This window comes from Pan paniscus, chromosome 4, assembly GCF_029289425.2.
Source record: "Pan paniscus chromosome 4, NHGRI_mPanPan1-v2.0_pri, whole genome shotgun sequence".
Taxonomy (NCBI): domain Eukaryota; kingdom Metazoa; phylum Chordata; class Mammalia; order Primates; family Hominidae; genus Pan; species Pan paniscus.
The window spans coordinates 145,388,630-145,395,140 of NC_073253.2; positions in this window are offsets into that span (position 1 = coordinate 145,388,630).

A 6,511-nucleotide genomic window follows, 5' to 3' on the forward strand; every position below is an offset into this window, starting at 1 on the left:
CTGAACAGACCCCCGTGCTAAGACCCCCCTCCCCCACCCACGCTTGTCAGAGCCGGAAGTTGCTGCTCTCAGTGGGGCAGGGGGAGGGAACCGGAAAGGGAGCCTGAGTGGGAGAATTCCCAGGAGGCCGCTCAGCCCTCACTCAGGCAGGCCAGCGGCCACCACATCTGGCTCTCCCACGCTCCCGGCTCTGCCCCCACTCCCAGGCTCCCCAGGCAGAGTTGTGGGGTGGGGGTGGGGGGTGATGAGGAAGCAGCACACATACCCCAGGCGCTCACACAGTCATCTTAGACGTCAGGACCCTAAGATATGTCCCTTCTGCTGGCATGGACACTGAGGCCCAGAGAGTGGAGGGGACTTGTCTGAGGTTCACGGTGGGGCTGAGGGAAGCTAGAATACAGGACTCCTGATCCCCAGCTCAGTGTCCTTCCACCCATGCATGCCCTGAGCAGAGCACGTAGATCCTTGTGCCTGTGGCTGGGGAGCCAGAGAGGCACAGACCGGGAACTGTCCCCCTACCTCCTGGACACTCAGTGTAGTGGCTTTCTGAGTGGGCAAAAGACCAGCAGGGGCCTTGGGCCACATTCCCTCCCTAGATTCTTAGGACTGTCTTACTGAGCCAGACTGTAGCCACCGAGGTCTGCCAGGGTCCCAGGAGATAAAGGCTTCAAGACACTGCCCATTCAGCCTCTCCTCGCCCCCTTGCTGGCCTCCCTCTCAGCCCCAGGACCGTGGGCAACTTGAGTGTGTCCATCTGGTACACGCAGATGGCTCACAGATCCCCAGAAGAGCAGGGCCCTCACCCTCACTGAATACACTGGCTCCTAAGGTCCGGAGAGCACCAGAACTTTTTTGAGGGCACACAGCAGGCCTAGGGTGGGGCCTCTCCATCTAACATCCAGTTATCACTAAGATAACTGTTCCTCCAACCATCCATCCATGCGATAGAAGTTAATTGAGGACCTACTATGTGCCCTGTCCTCCTGTCCTCACAGAGTTCACAAGCAAACACCGAGGAAACCACAAATTAATAATATCAAATTGTGATGAGTGTGATGAAAGAGACAGAGAGAATAATGAGCTGGGTGGATGGGAGTTCTTGTTCAGGTACAATAGGGCTTCTGTGGGGAGGAAGCAGGCCTGTGAGGCCACACACTTTCAGGAGTAGGAACAGTGTTCGAGGCAGGGGGAAAAGCATCTGCAAAAGCTTGGAGGCCAGAGAGATCTTGATGGGTTCGAACAAAGAGAAAAGAATGGTTGAGGCAGAGAGCCGGCAGTGGGATGGAAGATTGGAGAGGTGGTCAGTGGCCAGGCATCAGGGCTTTGTGGGCTCGAGGGAGTCTGACTTTTATCCTGAGGGTCAGTAGGGGCCACTGCAGGATTTTAAACAGGGGACTGATGAGACCAGGTCACCCAAGTGCACTGTGGAGGATGGACTAAAGGGGGCAGGAGGGAGGCATGGGACGAGTGTGGAGGCTGCAGTGGCCGATCATGGACTGAACACTGCACACACACACACCCCTACTCCGTGCTGCCCCTAACTCTTTATCCACCTGAGAGGCTGCAGGAATGCATCTCAACAGGGAGTTTGGGCTTCTGTGTCCCAGCCTGTGCCTGGCCACTTGACTCACAGTATGGCCTTTTTCCTTCCCTGGCCTCTGTATCCTCCTCAGCACGGTGGGTCAGACACAGTGCTTCTGATAAGGACATCTATGCCCTGGGCCTCTGGTTCTAGCATCCCCTCTACTACCTAAGTGTCTGTGTCCTGGGGACTGCCACCCTTCCCTACACCTCTGTTTCCCTAGGATAATCAGTGGCATCCGGGCATTACTGAGACAAGGCAACAGTACGGCGAGTCCTCCAGCAGTACCCAGGAGTGCCAGCAGGTGGCGCCCCCAGCCCCTGGAGGGGTAGGAGGAGAAGAAAGGTGTTGGGAGGAGAGAGGCTTCTGGAAGGCAAAGATGCCTCACAGGAGTCCCCCGCATCTGTCCCTACCTGGAGGTGGGCAGGGCAGGAATTAAGATCCCCGATTCTGAGGTGGAAGCAGGGACTCAGAGAGGGGAGTTAATGTGTCCAAGGTCACAGAGCGAGACTAAGGCTTGGCTGGGATGGGCCCCCCATCCAAAGCCCTTGGACTACAGTCCAGAGAGAGCTTCAAGAGGCTGGCAGTGCAGTGCAGTGGGCCTAACACTGGCCCTGGTGCCCACCAGCTTCTCTTAGGCAAACTATTTGCAACAGAAAGCTGAGCCCAGAAACTTTTCTCTTCTAGGGCCATAAACCTGATTGAAAAACCAAGTTATCACTAAGATCTTTATGAGGCCATCAGCTCTGTGCCCCACCCCAGGAGGCCCTGGCTGGGTGTGTGAGAGCAGCCTGGAGGGAGGGCTTCCAGGGGGAAGAGGGGCCTACCCAGGAGCCAGAGGAAGGAGGGGTCCAATAAACAGCCACTCCTAGGGGCAGGCGATATCAGAGAGGAAGAGGCTGCCCACAGGACAGGGTAGACAGGGCCTTCTCCACGCACAGAGCCATGCTGGACTGCTATCCCAGTCCCAGTGAGCACAGGGGGAGACTGAGGCCCAGGGGCTCAGGGTCACAAGGCGAGTCAGAAGCCAAGGTGGAAAGACCTGCAATTTCAGACTCCCAGCCTGGGTCATTTAAACAAGGTTACAGTGTTCTGGTTGGGGGGAACCTGGGGATGCCACATCGGGGCTGGCTCAGGACTTCTACAGGGGGTCCACCTAGGGTTGAGGGCGAAGGGAGAGCAGAGGCTTTTTTGCATGAAGAAGTCAGAGGAGGAAGAGGAACCAGCTATTTGTTTAAGCAAAATCCCAACTAACCAACTAGGGGGCAGGGAGGCACACACAGCTCGCTATCCTGGCAGCAGGGGCCAGATGTAGAAGAAAGAGAAACTTTGGCCCGGCACGGTGGCTCACGCCTGTAATCCCAGCACTTTGGGAGGCCAAGGCGGGTGGATCACCTGAGGTCAGGAGTTCGAGACCAGCCTGACCAACATGGAGAAACCCCATCTCTACTAAAAATACAAAATTAGCCGAGCGTGGTGGCAGGCACCTGTAATCCCACCTACTCAGGAGGCTGAGGCAGGACAATCGCTTGAACCCGGGAAGCGGAGGCTGCAGTGAGCCGAGATTGCTCCACTGCACTCCAGCCTGGGCAACAATAGCAAAACTCTGTCTCAAAAAAAAAAAAAAAGAAAGATAAAAAAAAACTTCCAGCTAGGATATTGACTTCTGTGTGACTTCAGGCAGATGACTTTGCTTCTCTGAGCTCCAGCTTCCTCCCTGCAAAATGGGGCTAACAATCAACCCCACCTCGTTGTGCTGCTGTGAGGAGGAACTGAGATAACACATGCAAAGGGCTTGGGATGATGCCTGGCACTTAGTAAATGCTTAATACACAACAGTGCTATTGTTGTTGTTATTATTACTCCAGCAAAATGTCAAGGGCCAAACCCTGAAATCTCAGAGAGAACTGAGCTAGGAGTCAGAAAGCCTAGTACAGGCGAATCCACAGGAAGTGTGGGGGCCCAATCCAGGATGTGTCCGTGGAGTGGGAGGGACATCCACCCTGGGAGGGCACACTACTAATGGGACCACAGAGCAGCTGGAGGGGCTCCCCAGGTCGTGCGGGTCCCTGGCTCTGCCCTCTGCCTGATCAGGAAAACAGACTTTGCTCTGCTGGGAAAGGACTGCCGCTTTGGCCCCCATCTCTCAGCCACCACCTAGTCCTGGCCACCATCTCCACCACTCCTGGACCCCTTCCCGGCTTCCTGCTGCTCTCTGGCGCTCCGCCTCTCTTCTGGCTCATTCTCCACACACCAGCCACAGCTGTCTTCCCGCCACTGCCCTCCGCCACTCTACCCCTAGATAATACCCTTCCACACCCTCATCAGGCTTGTCCCACCAGGGCCTGCTCTGCCCCTTGCCGGACTCCTCTCTTGCCCCTACCACTCCAGACTGGCCTTTAAGTGCTAAGGGAACAAGTGTCCCCTCGGGCCTCAGGGCCTCTGTTCATACTGACCCTTGACCCCTGCCGCCCTTCCCCACTCCCCAGGGCCTTGACTCACGTGTCACTTCCTCCTGCAAGTCTTCCCTGACTCCTCCCTCTGGGTCAAATCTCCCTATTCCTGGCCCTTGCCAAGATGTAACTTTACCTTTATTTGTGATTATTTGATTCATACCTGTCCACCCCCGCCAGACCCCAACTGTAATTACTGCAAGGGCAGGGCCTCACTCAGTACCTAACATAGTGTCAGCACAAAGGAGGTGTGTTAATATATATTTTTCAAATAAATAAATACATAAATGAATTTGTACGCCTATTTCCAACCTTTAAGCCTACCATTTAGGCCTGACAGAGCATACTCTTGAAACTAGAGGGCACTTAGAGAGCACCCTTCCCCCGGGATAGGCATCCTTTCCCCAGCATCCCTAACGTGAGACTGACCACCAGCACTCACTTACATACCTCCTGTGATCATGAGCTCACTCTCTCTCATGACAGCCCATTTCCTGACAGATGGCCCCTTACAGAGCACTTTCTTACGTATGGGTGGGCTGAAATCCACATCTGTAGCCTGCAGTTTCCTCCCTGAGGCCCCAAGTCTGCCCTGTCTTCCTCCCCAGACTCAGACCCCACTCCAGGTTTTCTCTTCCTTCAGTCCAAGCAGTCCCAGTTCTCTCAGCTCAGAAAGTGGAGTTCAGTCCTCTTGGGCCTCTTCTCCCTCCTCTGTGTACTTGCCAATTTCCCACCAATCCCTTGAAAACTTGAGTCCTAAGCAGAGCCCAGAGCTCCAGAGAAACATTTCAGCACCGCATCCACTTCCTGACCTGGGAAAGTGGGATCTTCCCTGCTGAGGCAGCCATGTGCTCATCTGTGTCATGTGCTGATCCACACACATGTGGACAGCCATGTGCTCCTGCAAGGTAGCCAAGGGCTCCGCCCGGTCAGCAACAGCCAGGATTTCCCTTCCCCTCTCCTACAAGCAGCCTTCATGTTGCTGCAAACACTGGGCATTACTCCTTTCCTTTCTGAGCCTCAATGCTTCTACCTGTGCAATGGAAAGGGTTCCTCTGAGCAGGAAGCGGAGGGAGCCCTGTGCTGGCTGAGTCTCTGGCTCTATCACATATCAGAGCCCCAGAAGAGCAAGAGTCTCACCAGGGCCAGCTTCCCAGGCGGGTCACCATTGCAGTCACACAGAGCCCAGTGTGTGGAAGGGCCCCGGGCTCAGGTGAATGCTCTGCTGCCACCATCCTGAAATCCTTAATCATTTTTGAACAAGGGACCTTATATTTTTTATTTTGCTCCGGGCCCTGCAAATTATGTCCTGATCCCGAAACATCTGCCCAGCCCTGAGATGATACTGACCAGCCCCCAGCTAATATGGTGACCCAAGAGAGAGACAGGTTGAACAGATAAGACCCTGATTCTGACCTTCTTCTGGGGACCACACATCCCTGCACAATGAGAGGAACCCAGGAAATGTGGGCCCATCCAATCCCACAGGGGGCTTCTGCACAGCTCCCTGGCACAAAGCCCTTGTGGGGAGGGACCCCATCTGACTTCCTGACCCAGAGCCCTGTCCTTCATGCACCCTTCCCCAAATCCCTCAGCCTTGTCCCCACTCCCAGTTCACTGACACCCCCTCAAGTGTTCCCAGCCCCCACTCCCCCTTAGGTAGCTATGAAATGTTTGCCAGTCCTTCATATGGGGTGGAGGAACACGTGATGCATTTAAAATCCCAAGGGGGCTCCAGCCATAATAAATGGATCAGGGCTTTTGGATCCCGATTCACACAAACCGACTGCTAAAAAGACATTTTTGAATCAATTGGAGTACTTTGAATACGAACTGTGTGTTAGGTAATACCCAGGAATTTGTGTTAATTTTGCTAGATGTGATAATGGCATATTATGTAAGAAAATGTCCATGTGTTTTAGAGATGCGTGCTGAAGTATGTAGGGGTAAAATGACATGATGTCTGGAATTTGTTTTAAAATACTTCAGAAAAGCGGGGAGTAGGTGAAATAAGTGTGACAAAACCTTAATAGTTGTTGAAGCGGGGTGAGGGGTACACAGCAGTTCATTATACAATTCTACTTTTGTGTATGCTTGAAACCTCTCAATTAAAAAAAGAGGGTAGAGAGTCATCAAGATAATTTACTAAAAGTTTCCTGTAATGTCCCCAGAAGACCCCCCTAACTCACACACACACACCCCCCCACACACACTGCCTTTTGAGAACTTTCTCTAGAAGGCCAACCCAGGCAGTCCCCCAACTGTAAGGAAGACTCGTGTATGTATGTGCATATGTGCATTTCCCCAGGGAAAAACATCCACAGCTTCCATGACGAGAGGGGTCGTGACCCCTCCCCGCCAAAAGATTAAGGACCTGCGATCCTACAGACCGGAGCCCTGTTTGAAGTCTGCGTTGCCCCTCACCTCAAGCTGGTCACTGTGTGAAGTTGGCCTAGAATCCCCCGGCCCCTGGGAG